Raw genomic sequence first — 15651 nt, forward strand, 5'->3', positions numbered from 1 at the left:
TTTAAAAAAATTAAAAAAAGAAACAACCTCATATATGCAACTTGCCCCTCGAATTACTGAATATTACAGTGCAGCATAAATGGCCCTTCCAGCTCCTTCCTTTGGACAGTAGTCATGGACTGATAGGTTTACATTTTCAGTGTCTGATTTTAAACTGAACTAATTCCACAAATGGAAAAATGCTTCAATCAGGTGGTGCTAAGTGTAGCCTTGTTATGTGACATAAACCATTGGGCTTAGACCAGACGATGATTCTTGCAACATATTACATCAGGGATGCTTGTATTCATGGCTGGGGAGCTTTAAATTACATTATGCTAGGGCTCACCCCTAGAAATTCCCAAGGTGATTCTATCACATCTTTATGGTTGACAATTACTAGGCTAGAGCTACAAACTTTTTAAACGTTTGTTGTTGTTTTTTTAACTTTCTGAAAGTAACAATAAGCTGCATTATATTTGATGAATATATGTATAAATCAGAATGGAGATAAACTATTTAGATAGAAACAGGTGCTTACTAGTCTTACCAACTTAATTCACGGTGTTAGCATGCTACCCCCGTTCTGACAGCTATTACAGCAGAAGGGTCTACTCAGTCCTTCTCTAGCTGGAGTAGTAAAAGCATCTCCAGAAAGACCTCTGCACAGAGAGATACATCTCTCCCTTCCGTGAGGAGACACTATGTTTCCAATATCCCCAAGGTAATGGGCTGGGGGCAGGGAGTTAATAAAGAAAAATATCATCCCAACAAAAGTTTCCTTAACTTTCTGGAAAATAATAAACCCATTCTATCTGACATCCTGAGCTTAATCTTTCTAGCTGCCACATGGCTAAATGAAAAAAAGGTAAGCCACATTAAGCCCTTGTCAGAGAGCTTGCCTCGCTGGGATGGGAATTCTCAAATGTTTGGTCTTCCCTTCGAGAGCTTTCACTCTAAACACAAACCTACGTTTTTAAAAATATTTTTATGCAGAGATTTCAACAAGCTTCATGCATCATCACCTTGTACCTTTTAAAATATATGGGATGGCCCGTCCCCTGTAGGCCTCTAAGGACACCCTAAGTTGAGCAGGGCAATAAGGAGGGGTCGTTAAGCTAGCTCATCACACCTGGTCTCATCCATCCAAGTCTGGTCAGAATACCTTCCCAGAACAAACGAATGTGTCAAATTCCTCTGTAGGTGCCTAACAGAGGATAGGAAGTCTTTTAAACAGGGGAGAACAGCGGGGCACCTGGGTGGCTCAGTGCATTGAGCCTCCGGACTTCAGCTCAGATCATGATCTCAAGGTCTGTGAGTTTGAGCCCTGCATCGGGCTCTGTGCTGATAGCTGGGAGCCTGGAACCTGCTTCAGATTCTGTGTCTCCCTCTCTCTCTGCCGCTCCCCTGCTCATGCTCTGTCTCAAAAATAAAAACATTAAAAAAAATTTAAAGAAGGGAGAACAGTAGTAGTGAATCAGGAAAAAAAAAAAAACACCATAAAATGCCAAGGAAGTGGTATCAATATTTCATAGTCTAAAAATTGTCCATCAACAGATGAATGGATAAACAAAATGTGGCATATACACACAATGGAATATCATTCAGTGTTAAAAAGGAAGGAAATTCACATTTAAGCCACAAAATGTCTGACCCTTAGAAACATCATGTTCAGCGAAATAAGCCAGGGCAAATATCATGCTTCCTCTTGCACAAGGTACCTAGCTAGAATAGGCAAAGATACAGAAAGTAAAATAAAGGTTCCCAGGGCTTGGGGGGGGGCGGGGAGTGTGGAGACAAGGCAACAGAGTTGTTTAACGGGTACACAGTTCCTCTTTGGAATGATGAAAAGTTCAGGAAATGCATAGGTGTGATGGATGTGCAGTATTCTGAATGTACTTAGTGAGTGAATTTTATGCTTGAAAAGGATTAAGACAGTAAATTTTGTCATGCATATTTCACCACAATAAAAAAGTATGTTTAACAATAAGTATCTTCTAACTCTGAGGCCCATGCTTAGCATAAAACCCAGGAAGACAGAATCTGATTACATTTTCCTTAGGCAGGCTAATTTATCACTACACTAACAAACTATCAAATCTAGATCTTACTTTCCTATTGCCCATTTTCCACCAATCATATGGGGCCTCACAGAGGGCCCTTCTTTCTTAGGAAAGCTCCCCTCTTTTGTTTTGCTTCACCTTTCTTTTGAGATAAAGCACAAGCAATATACGTACTGAATTTCTTTGGAGAGTTTCAAAGCCTGATGAACTACAAAGTTTCCAATCCATAGTCAAGTTATTACCCACATGAGTTACCCACATATATTTAAAACTGGTTCCCTGGAATCATCCTGTGAGTCTATAGAAGTTTCTGGAATAGCTGCCTATGGGATTTCATTAGAAAACAGAGGAGTTGTTAAAAAAAAAATCATAGGGGCGCCTGGATGGCTCAGTCAGTTAAGTGTCCGACTTCAGCTCAGGTCATGATCTCATGGTTCGTGGGTTTGAGCCTGGAATCAGGCTCTGTGCTGATAGCTCAGGGCCTGGAGCCTGCTTCAGTTTCTGTCTCTCTCTGTCCCTCCCCTGCTCATGCTTCGTCTCTCAAAAATGAATAAACATTTCTAAAAAGTTTTAAAAATCATAGGTTAACACTATATATTCAGGAAACCCAGCAATCACTTGAATGAAATTCAGCAGCAGGATCTTGAATTCCAGAAACATGAATGACTTTATGCCAGAGTCCTGGAGATTTTTTTCTCTCAGGGACACTGTGTAAGTAGGCAAGACATAACCATACATCATTTATGTGAGGCTGGGAAGTAGGGTGCTATCAAGAGTCACAGTGGAACAGGTAAGTGCTATGGGAAGGATGGAGAAAGGATGGAGTCTCCATAATCCTAACAAGCATGGAGTACCTAGAGCGAATAAGGAATGAGGTTCAAGGACACAAAGAGACAGAAAATAAAAGGATGATCACATATGAGGTAGGGGGAGGGCATAGAAGAGAGCCACCAAGCTAAAATAGGGGATTTGTTCTAAGAAGTACAAAATAACACGAAAAGTCAGGGGAGGGAGCTGAAACCAAATGGAAGAGGGAGTGGTGTGAATGACTGAAAATAGTCTACTTGTGGGTGGCAAAGGTCCCATGTACAGGAAGGTACCTATTAACTATTCACCTGGAAAATCTATAACAATAAAAGCAGTATTCGCTTCATGCTTGATTCGAACTATATTTTCAACCATTCTTGATATTAAAACCTAAAATTTTTTCAAGAGCAAGTAACTTTATGTTCATAATTTGTTTTATTTTTCAAAATAAAATTCTAATTAAGCCACCTGTCCTCTATTTACTGTGGAATTTTGGGCCCCATTGTAAATGGTCTCAGTTAAAATGGACTTTTCCCGGGGCGCCTGGGTGGCGCAGTCGGTTAAGCGTCGGACTTCAGCCAGGTCACGATCTCGCGGTCCGTGAGTTCGAGCCCCGCGTTGGGCTCTGGGCTGATGGCTCAGAGCCCGGAGCCTGTTTCTGATTCTGTGTCTCCCTCTCTCTCTGCCCCTCCCCCGTTCATGCTCTGTCTCTCTCTGTCCCAAAAATAAATAAACGTTGAAAAAAAAAATTAAAAAAAATAAAAAATAAATAAAATGGACTTTTCCCTGAATTAATCATCTTCTCATCAGGGGGCCTCCTATAGCTCTTAACTAGTTTATTCCAGCCCCAGCCCAGAGTTCAATCCCAGTATCAGATTTCTGGGCCTCTGGGAGCAAACATGGGTATCTGTTCTCAAATATCTAACAACTTCAGAACCTGTATGAAACCAATCCAGTATTGGGGTTGTTCACACAAATTAAGCAGGAAGGGATTAAACTATCAAACTTCTCACCACGTGCTATTGCCCAGTGAACATAAACCCCCCTAAAACCAAATGAAGAGGAGATTCAAGGAGCTATAGAATGCTATGATCTCAACAATGGAACTTAATGTAGATCCTTTTTTCTCTTCAGATCTTACACTATATATTACCATTCGAAGGGAGGCAATGAATCTGTTTCCTTAGGATGTGAGTCTGTTTGCGTGGTAACGAGCGTGTGTATCTTTAAACTCCAGGACAAATGAATGGAGCATTCAGTAAATCAGGCAATTTCTGGGTATTTTCAAAGCCTAGGAAAAAAACACATAATGGCCATACGTCTTGCCAAACACTGATTTGCTTCATTTTTAAGTGCAGAGGCGGCCACTGATGGGGAAATGTAAGAGAACTGCATTCCAAATCAATATTGACCCTGGATTGAATGTGAAATTTGCCTGATTCTCAAAGAAGCTTATCCTGTCAAGTGAAATTATGTTGGCTTCACCCCCAGAGAGCACTGACACTGTAATAGTCATGCATTCAAGAACACTGCAATAAGAAAACCTTTTTTTTAATGAGATTTTTTTCCTATCAGTCTAATTGAAGTGGTGCTTTCTAAATACTAAGAATGATAAATTTTGTATTTTCAAATGGAGGCAATGAGCCCATGAATGTTAGTGAATATTTGAGTCCTTTTTTCTTGATGAGTTTGGCTAAAGATTTATCAATCTTGTTTATCTTTTCAAAGAAACCAGCTCCTACTTTCAGCTCTACTGGTGGGTTTTTTAAGTGTCTATTTCATTTATTTCTGTTCCAATCGTTATTATTATTTCCTTCCTACTGGCTTTAGGCTTCATTTGTTCCTCTCTTTCTAGCTCCATTAGATGTAAGCTTAGGTTGAGATTTTTATCGTTTCTTGAGGTAGGCCTGTATTGCTATAATCTTCTCTTTTAGAACAGCTTTTGCTGCATCCCAAAGATTTTGGATTATTGTGTTTCATTTTCACTTGTCTCCGTGTATTTTTTTAACTTATTCTTTGACTTCTTGATTGACCCATTCATTGTTTAGTAGCATGTTATGTAGCCTCCATATATGTGTGTCTTTCCAGATTTTTTGTGACTTCTCATTTCATACCACTGTGGTCAGAAAAGATGCATGATGAGATTTCCATTTCTTTGAATTTACTGAGACTTGTTTCTGGCTTCACATGTCATCTACCCTGAAGAATGCTCCAAATGCTCTTGAAAACAATGTATATTCTGTTGTTTTTGAGTGGAGTGTTCCGTATATGTCTGTTATGCCCATTTGATCTAACATGTAATTCAAAGTCACCATTTCCTTGTTGATTTTCTGTCTATTGATGTAAGTGGGATGTCTAAGTTCCCTATTATTACTGTATTACTGTCAATTTCTTCCTGTATGTCTGTTAAGCATTGCTTTATGTGTTTAGGTGCTATCATGTTGGGTGCATCATATTTACAATTGTTGTATCCTCTCGTTTTCCCTTTATCTTATATAGTGTCCTTCTTTGTTTCTGGCTCCAGTCTTTGTTTTACAGTCTATTTTGACTGATGTAAGTATTGTTACCCCAGCTTTTGTTTCCATTTGCATGGCAAATATTTTTTCCATCCCTTCACTTTGAATCTGCATGTGTCTTTAGGTCTGAAGTGAGTCTCCTATAGGCACCATATAAATGAGTCTTGCTTTTTTATTCATTCAACAATCACTATTTATCATTGATCGACAGATATATATAGACAGATTTTTTGACGTATGCTTCACACCCAGTGAGGAGCCCAACCTGGGACTTGAGCTCCTGACTGTGAGATCAAGACCTAAGCTGAGATTGGGGCTCCTGGGTGGCTCAATTGGTTATGCGTCTGACTTTGGTTCAGATCATGATCTCACAGCTCGTGAGTTTGAGCCCCATGTTGGGCTCTGTGCTGACAGCTCAGAGACTGGAACATGCTTCAGATTCTGTGTCTCCATCTCTCTCTGCCCCTCCCCTGCTCACATACATGCTGTCTCTCAAAAAATAAACATTAAAAAATATTTGAAAAAAAAAACAACAAAACCTGAGCTGAGATCAAGTGTTGGACTCTTAACCTACTGAGCAACATGTGTGCCCAAGTCACCTTGTAGTTTTTGATTGGAGCATTTACTCCATTTATATTCAACGTAATTATCGATAGGTGCGTACTTATTGCCATTTTGTTACTTGTTTTACAATTCTTTTTGTAGTTCTGTTTTTTTTTTCCTCTCTTGTTCTCTACCTTCGTTGTTTGATAGCTATCCTGAGTATTATGCTTGGATTCCTTTCAGTTTTGTTACCATTAGGTTCATTTATAACATCTGCATATAGCAGTCTATGTTAAATTGATAGTCACTTAAGCTGAACATTCTAAAAGCACTGAATTTTTACTCTTCCCTGTCTATATTTTAAGTATATGTTGTCATACTTCACATCCTATTATTTTGTGAATCCTTTAACTGATTTCTCTAAATATAATTTTACTGTTTTTGTGCTATAACCTCCATACTGATTTTATAAGTGATTAATCTACTACCTTTATTCCATGTTTGCATTTACTGGTCTAATTTTTTCCTTTCCTAATTTTCTTACTCCTGATTATGTCCTTTTCTTATCAAAGAATTCCCTCTGACCTTTCTTTTAAGACTTATCAGTGAAAAACTCCTTTACCTTTTGTTTGGGAAACTAGCTCTTCTTCTATTTTGAAAGGCAACCTTCATAGGTAGAGTATTCTTGGTTACAGGTTTTTTCCTTTCAATACTTGTCAAGTATCATGCCACTCTCTTTTGGCCTGCAAAGTTTCTGCTGAACTATCAGCTGATAGCCTTACAGAATTTCCTTTGTATCTAACTGTTTTCTCTTGCTTTTAAAATTCTTTATCAATACTTTTAGCCATTTTATTATGTATCTTGGTGTGCACCTCCTTGGGTTAATTTTACTGGGGGCTCTCTGCACTTCCTAGATCTTGATGTCCATTTCCTTCCCCAGATTAGTGAAGTTTTCTGCCCCACCCCCCCCCCCTTCTCTGGGATCCTTATAATACGCATGTATTACACTTGATGTTTCTGAGTTCCCTTAACCTGTTCTTATTTTTTATTCTTCTTGTTTTTCAACTTGGTTGCTTTCTATTACCCTGTTTTCCAGATGGTCAATCCATTCTTCCACCTCATCTAGTCTACTATTAATTCCCTCTAGTGTATTTTTAATTAAAACAATTTTTTTAACATTTATTTTTGAGAGAGAGAGAGAGAGTGTACAAGTGGGGGAGGGACAGAGAGAGGAAGAGACAGGATCCAAAGCAGGCTCCAGGCTCTGAGCTGTCAGCACAGAGCCCAATGCAGGGCTTGAACTCACAAACCCTGAGATCATGACCTGAGCCGAAGTCAGACACTTAACTGACTCAGTCACTGAGGGGCCCATAGTGTATTTTTAATTATTGAGTTCTTAATCTCTGGCTGGTTCTTTTTTGTATTTTCTATTTCTTTGTTGGAGGTCCTCCTCTCTTTTCTCAAGTCCAGTAAGTGTTTTTATGACCATTACTTTGAATTCTGTATCAGGCATATTGCTCATCTCCACTTCATTTAGCGCTTTTTCAAGATTTTGTCTTATTCTTTCATTTAGGGCATATTCCTCTGTCTCCTCATTTTGTCTAACTCTTTGTTTATTTCTATTAGGAAAGTCTGCCATGTTTCCTAAATAGTAGTGGCCTTATGAAAAAGAAGTCCTGTTGTGTCCTGTAGTATTAATGCCCCCTGTTCACAAGAAGCAGGCACTTCAGGGGTGTCCATGTGGGTTGTGTGCCCCCTACTTTTGTGGCTGAGTACCATTTGCCTTTAGTCTAGTAGGCTGCAATAGCCCACTTTGCCTGTTGCAGGCCCACCAGCCTGGGTTCTGTGCTTTTAATGGGCCAGTCTGGGGCTGCTGTGGTCTTGTAGTTGGGTAGTGTCAGCAGTCAGACCACAGGTCTGCCCTGAGCCAGTCCATATGGGCTGCAGCCACACCAAACTGCAGGGCACCTTGTGTTGTGCCCTGAGAGGCTTTCACTGGTGCTTTCTAAACACTAGGATGGTGAATGTCATGTTTTCAAATGGGGACAATAAGCTCATGAATGTCAGTGAACAATTTAAGTCTATAATCCTTTCTTTTGGGAAATACCTAATTGACAATTTCCTATGGAGTGCAACTTTGGGGTCTTGCTGTCCAGTATGTACATTTGTTAAAGTTTATCTAGAATTGTTTTAACAAAATACCAGCATTACTTTAACACACACTCTTTGGCCAAACTTATATGAAATTGGATGGTTGTGAATTAAGAGTCTTGTCAGGCACTGTTATTTACACAAAATGATATCAAACCCATCCATTTGTTCATTTGATCTACTTTATCTTTCTTAAATATTTATTTATTTATTTATTTAGAGGGAGCACGCATAAGTGGGAGTGGGGCCGAGAAAGAGAATCCCAAGCAGGCTCTGAGTGTCATCAGCACAGAGCCCTTAAGGGGCTCAAACCCACGAACCATGAGATCATGATCTGAGCCAAAATCAAGAGTTAGACACAATCAACTGAGCCACCCAGGCACCCCTAATTTATCTTGAAAATACGGATCTGCCCTTATTCAACAAAAGAAAACCATGACCAGACAATGTGCCTCAAAAGTACTTTCTACCAGATCTTTATGAAATTTTTTTTTTCTCTTGAAAAAAATCTATGTTCACAGATGATGCTTTAAGGACACAAAGTTTACCCCTTCTGCCATATTTGTGGTTCTCAGTCCTGGCCAACTCTAAAATCATTTTATAAGTTTTAGAAGTCTGACCTTCAGGGATTTTTATTTAATTGGTTCAAAATGGGTGGCAGCAGGATATTTTTAGAGAGCTCCCCTAGTGATTTTGGGGTTGTCCCAGGAAGAAACCAGAACCACTGACAACAAGAAACTGTGGGGATGATTAGACCTAGTGAGCTCACTTCTTAAAGCACATATTGCACAAATTATACGTCAATATATTCCTCATTTTCAAAATTAAAATATTTCATGGGGAACCTGGGTGGCTCAGTCGGTTAAGTATCCCACTCGATTTCAGTTCAGGTCATGGTCTCATGGTTCATAAGTTCAAGCCCCACACAGGGCTTTGGGCTAACAGCACGGAATCTGCTTGGGATTCTCTCTTTCCCTCTCTCCCACTCATGTTTGTTTGCTCTTTTTCTCTTGCTCTCTCTCTCTCTCAAAATAAATAAGCTTTTATAAAAAAGAAAGTATGAAAAAAACAGGAAAATACTTTTGTGGCTCACACTATCGTTCTATCAAATGGCTCTGTTCCAAATGATGGGCATTTAGGATATTTGCATTCAGGTAACATTACAAAAAAGTACCCTGGTGGACATTCTTATCTATCAGTGGTTCTAAATGGTGGGGGGGATGGTGATTTTGCCCCAGGGGCAATTGGCAATGCCTGGATGCATTTGGGGTTGTCACAACTATGGATGCTACTAGCATCTAGTGAGTATAGGCAAGGGATTCTGCTAAACATTTCACAATACACAGAATAGCCCACGCAGCAAGAATTATCTGGCCCCAAGTATCCACAGTGCTGAGGATGAGAAACTCAGTTATGTATGAATCTTTGTCCACCTATGACAGTGCTTCTCAAAGACAAATCATTTTTTTTAATGTTTATTTTTGAGAGAGAGAGAGAGAGAGCGAGAGCGCAAGAGTGAGCGAGAGCAAGTGAGCACAAGCAGGGTAAGGGCAGAGAGAGAGGGAGACACAGAATCTGAAGCAGGCTCCAGGCTCTGAGCTGTCAGCACAGAGACCTACGCGGGGCTCAAACTCATGAACTGTGAGATCATGACCCCTGCCGAAGTCAGACACTAACCCAACTGAGCCACCCAGGTGCCCCTCACAGGCAAATTGTAAGTCATGGAATAGTCTGTGCTTTTGAGATGTTTACAAACACCAAAAACTGTCCTCCAGGATGAATATGCCAGCTTCTTCTCCCAGCAGAGCAGAAGGATATTCTAAACAGTCATTAAAGAACAAATAAATAAATCCAGCCTGGAAAAGTTCAAAAGGCTTCTGAGTTTCTAGTATCAACAGGAATGATCATGCAACTCTAAATCCCAGAGTTTCAATATTTGAAAAATTGTCTTCTTTGGTTTCAGAACATAATTCATTTGGGGTCTTTGCAATGTTAATATATAACTAACCTAACTAATATCTCTCCCTGCTTTTCAACTGTGGCCAAAATTAGCATCTTGGGAGAGTAAGCGGAGTGTCTTAAATACTGTGCCAATTTTCAAAAAATTACTTGTATTTCTCTTACACACAGACCCTAAAGCACTGTTTTCCCAGCAAATGCTGCCCTTGGAATGACCTTCATGTGTAGTAACTGATCATACAAGTCATGTGCCAGGGCCAGGTGTGTGTTCTCAAACACTATGTGTTTATTAGCTAGAGATGATCTTGACACATCAGCAAGTAGAAATACATTACAGATTTAAACCCGTTATGCAAATTCAAAGGTAAAATTTATAGGAAATGCATTACTCCCCTATTTGCATTTTACCTAGTCTTTTTTAGGAAGCAAGATTATTTACCTTCACCAATTTTCAATTTCCATATTTACAAAAATGCAAATCATAGCCAACATGGTTCATGTTCCCAGTTTTTTCCATGACAAGTCAAATGTAAGGTATTCTACAGCCATAAAGTTTTTTAGCACTGTCACTCTTCTGAGGTTCCTCTGCTATGAACTCCTAATAAAGAGCTCATTTTAACTTTCTTCCCGGAGTGAAGTTGAATCATGCACTCACTCTCAGGAGAGCATGCAAAAGATGATGAGCCCTTGGAACAATCACAATTAGTTCTGATGAGTCACCATTTCTGCCCCCCCCCCCAACGTTTTAAAAATTATGTTTTGTGGGGTAGTTTCCAGAGTCCAAGTTTTCAAACCATGGCCACCAAGAGCTGTGATGACCTTCATCATGTCTTGGTCTCAACTGGTATTTACTGATTTTCCTATTTGGGGCTTAATAGATTCTAGCTAACAAAAGAAAGAAGAGGGGGATTGGGAGGGGGAGGAGAAGAAAGAGGGAGATGAGAAAGAAAGAAAGGCTGTACTGCGGACCCCCAGGAAAGGGAATGGCCCCTCTTGTTCATCATTTTACCCACAGCTCTTAATGCATGACCTGGCACATATAGTGTAACTGAAATACTTGATTAAAGAATGGGATGGGGCGCCTGGGTGGCGCAGTCGGTTAAGCGTCCGACTTCAGCCAGGTCACGATCTCGCGGTCCAGGAGTTCGAGCCCCGCGTCAGGCTCTGGGCTGATGGCTCAGAGCCTGGAGCCTGTTTCCGATTCTGTGTCTCCCTCTCTCTCTGCCCCTCCCCCGTTCATGCTCTGTCTCTCTCTGTCCCAAAAATAAATAAACGTTGAAAAAAAAAAATTTTAAAGAATGGGAGATGGAGTAAAATACTTACTGAGGTAAAAAAGCATACGAGTTAGACCAAAATTTTGATTCAGAAGCATGAATGAGGACCCGGCAAGGCTGTGCAGACTAGATAGGCTGGTGGGGGGTGGCAGAGATTGCCTCAATAGTCATCCTGAGGAAGAGATGCTGGCTGTGCCTTCCTGGGGTCCACAAAGCTGGGAGGCTGGGTAGGAATGGTCAAGTCTCTAAGAATCTGTCGGGGAGGGAGGACCCATCTGTCCGGGAGCAGGGGGGACCCTCCCATGTTCTGTGCCTATTCATCCCTCCCTATAGGCTCTAACACAAACATGGCTGCCCCTAGCAAACCCCCTTCGGCAAGTCTGGTGGATGTAGCGAAGATGCAATTTAGGCAAAATTACCCTTCAGAAAACGCTTACGAGATTCCATTTGGAAGCTTCTGAAATAAACAGGGGTCTCTGCTGCTTGACAGTTTCAATTGCAACTCCAAATTAGACAAGTTTGCCAATGCCCAGGCAGATAGGGTCTTCTATTTAGCTTAGCTTTGATCACAGACCCAAAACCCAGAAGCTCACTCTTAGCCTACATTAGGGCTCTAACCCCCCAAATGAATTTTAAGTGGAATATACAGCCTCATGTAGCTCTCTGCCTCTTTTTTATAAATGGGGTGGAAAAACCTGTTTCTTCCCTGCAGAAGGTGGCTTGAACTTACTCTTGCTATTCACATCTTCTGAAACAGTTATCAGGCATGCCCTCTCCTTGCTCTTGGCCTCACAGCTAACAAGAGAGACCAAGAGGACTGTAGTCCTGGTAGCATGATGGCATAGAGGTTATAAGCACTTGGGCCTTTAAGATAGCACAACTCACAAAGTCAAGTACACATTGCCAGATCCAAGAGGTGGAACATGCTGGTGTTTCAGTCACTCCTCTCCAGTGCTGGAGGTGCCAGAATTGCCCCCACCCAACAGGTTTCCTAAGCACCTGCTACAGGTCAGGTCCTGAGAAATTGCTGTGAACAAGATGACAAAGTCTGTGCTCCCCAAGAGCTTCAAGAATGGTGAGGCAGGGACAACTCAACAGGAGACCACTTCAGTGTGTAGAAGAGGAGCCAATTCCCTGAGAAATTAAGGGTCAAAGCTCCCTTTGGGCTTCAGTTTCTCTGCTGGGCCCAGTGGATTTGAAGTCTCCGTGTCTGGGTCCCTAACCCACAGGAAGAGTCATCTTCTGGGGAGAAATCTCTATTTTTCTTTACTTGTCTTGCACAGAGCAAAGTGTCCATATACTTTAGGACTGAGAATTCTTTTTTTTTTTAAGTTTTGTGGCCATCAAGAGAACTGGCGTTTTTCTTTTTTTTTTTTTAAGTTTATTTATTTATTTATTGTGACTGAGAGAACGTGTGTGTGAGCAGGGGAAGGGGCAGAGAGAGAGGGAGAGAGAGAATCCCAAGCAGGCTCCATGCACTATCAGCACAGAGCCTGATGCAGGGCTTGAACCCACGAACCATAAGATCACGACCTGAGCTGAAGTCAGATGCTTAACTAACTGAGCCATGCAGTTGCTCTAAGAATTTTATTGTGATAAGCTTTTGCTTTGTTGTTTGCTTGTTCTGGGGAAGTTGTTCATCTCTCTATGAAGTAGATAAATATATTTGCCCTTAATTTGAAACCAATTTCCTCCCCCATTTTTATTTGAGAGAAAGAGAGACAGACAGAGAGAGAGAGAGACTGCTCAAGCAGGATAGGGGCAGAGGGAAAGGTAAGTGAGGAATCTTAAACAGGTTCTATGCCCAGCACCAAACCTGACACAGGGCTCAATCCCACAATCCTAGAATCATGACCTGAGCAGAAATCAAGAGCCAGATGCCTGACTGAGCCACCCAGGCATCTCAAATTTTTAACATCCCTGTTGAGATCTAATCTGCACACTGTAAAGTTTACCAATATGTATAATTGAGTGGTTTTTAATATATTTAGTACAGTATGAGTTGTACAATCACCATAATCTCATTTTAGAACATATTCATCATCCCCCCCCAAAGCCTTGAACCTATTAACAGTGATTCCCCATATCCAACACCCCAGCCCAGGCAATCACTAAACAACTTAGTCTGTAGAGATTTGCCTATTTTTCACATCTCAGTGTGAGATCATGTAATATGTGGTCTTTTACAAGTGGAGTTTTCACTTGGCATCTTGTGTTTTGAGGTTCATCCATGGATAGCATGCTTCAGAACTTCATTCCTTTTTATTGCCAAATATTCTATTGTATGGATAAACCACATTTTGTTCATCTATTCATCAGTTGATAGAAATTTGGGTCATTTCAACTTTCTGGCTATTAAGAAGAACATTCTTGTACAAGTTTTGTGTGGACATAGGTTTCAGTTCTCTTGGATGAATACATAGGAGTAGATTTGCTAGATTATATGGTGCCTCCATGTCTAACCTTTCGTGGAACTGTTAAAGTGTTTTCTAAAGTGTCTGCATCATTTTAAATTCCCACTAGCAATATCTCAAATTTTGATGTTTCTAAAATCAGTGTGTGATTTACAATCCATGTGCACATTTAATATAGTGGATCTCCTCTTTATATTCTTTAGTAGAGGCTTGTTACTAAATTAATGGACTATCTTAAATTAGTGCATCCTAGAATAACAGAACTATAGTGATAAGTTATTTACTGAGCCCTAACTAAGTACTAGGCACACTTTATTTAATGCTCAGGGAGTCTTAGAGATTTATTACCTTTCTTTATAGATGAGGAAATGGAGATTTAAAAAAAAAAAATAGGCTATCACCATATTGCCACCACCATTGCAAGGTGGCAGGATTAGCATTTGCATTTGGGTCGGTTTTCTGCCAAAGTCCAATTTTCTTCTCTATTTTCATGGTATTTTTTTTTTCATTTTTTCATTTTTATTTATTTTTGAAGGAGAGAGAGAGAGCACAAGCAGGGGAGAGGCAGAGAGAGAGATGGAGACACAAATGGAAGCAGTTTCCAGACTTTGAGCTGTCAGCACAGAGCCTGACAACGGGGCTTGAACCACGAACCATGAGATCATCATCGGAGCCCAAGTCAGACGGTTAACCGACTGAGCCACCCAGGTGCCCCATTCATGGCATTTTTCTAAGACGAACAAGGGATAATAGGAGTTCTAGGAGTTCATGAGTTCTATGAGTTCACAGTCAAAAAGAGTACTCTGGACGAGGCAGAGATTCATTTTGACAGAGGGGAATTGCCAGTATCTTGGGTTAAGTGGGACTGAAGGTAGGCCTTGTTGGGCACATATGGGTAGAGCATCTTAAATCAATACCCTAAGACTATTCTATCCCATATGGTAGCCACCAGCCACATGTGGCTATTGAGCATTTTTAATGTGGCCACTTGAAACCAGAAAGTGCTGTAAATATACACTGGACTTCAAAGACTTAGTACAAAAAAGTAAAATCCCTCAATGTTTATTGAGTACATATTAAAATACTTTTTGTATACTGACTGAAATAAAATATATTATTGAAATTGAAGCTTAAGAACACCCCCCCCCCAAAAATTCATTAAAATGCTGGATCAAATACAATACCCAGGTCACTGCCCTGCACATACAAGGATAGGAAATGGAATCATATGCAGAAAAGTGACACTAGAAAAAGTCCTCCCAATGAAGGCAAGGAGATGAGCTTGGAAAAGAGGTCAGTGAAAAGATAAAGGAGCTAATGTAGGGTCTTGTAAAGGAAGAGCACCACAAAATTGGGAGATGAGGCTGCGTAGTAAGTCAAGACCGTGTTAAGGAGGGAGGGCCAATGGTGCCAAACGCTGAACACAAGCAGAAAAAAAACCAAAGATGATACAGTGCTTCTGCCACGGGGCTTAGGGTTACCCAAATCCTCAAAAACAGCAGTATCAGCACAGTGGCTAGAGCAGAAGAAAGCAAGGGGAACAAATGGATTGTTGGTCACCTCGATGGAGATGCAGGTTAAATGATCTCTTTTTAGCAACAACAACCATTTAGAAAAAGTCAGAAGAGTGATTCTAAAGATCAAGGAAGGAAGAAGGATCAAAGCAGGAGAATTAGGGGATGATGACAATCTCAGATGGGCTCTTCTAAAGGTAAGGGCTACCGAGGTCCACCAGAGGTACAGAATGATACTCATTTAGGCAATGGGGCTATTTTGGAGTGGGGACACAGGTGGCTGAGGACATGTAAGAAGGTTTGGTGCTATTGCTTTTGGATTGAGAAAAAGGTATCCCCATGAATGGGCTAAGTGGCAGGTAAGACTGGGCTGCCATCATACTCTCACAAAGTGCACCTAACACCCAGGTTTTCCAGAGGTACACAGGGCT

General features: G+C 40.7%; 1 protein-coding gene across 1 annotated transcript in view; it reads right to left on the reverse strand.

Moving 5' to 3' along the window:
* The window catches only part of GNA14 (G protein subunit alpha 14), a 211011-nt gene that overhangs the window by 125459 nt on the left and 69901 nt on the right, over positions 1-15651 (reverse strand). The window lies entirely within an intron of this gene.

Source organism: Lynx canadensis, chromosome D4 (genome assembly GCF_007474595.2).
Source record: "Lynx canadensis isolate LIC74 chromosome D4, mLynCan4.pri.v2, whole genome shotgun sequence".
Taxonomy (NCBI): domain Eukaryota; kingdom Metazoa; phylum Chordata; class Mammalia; order Carnivora; family Felidae; genus Lynx; species Lynx canadensis.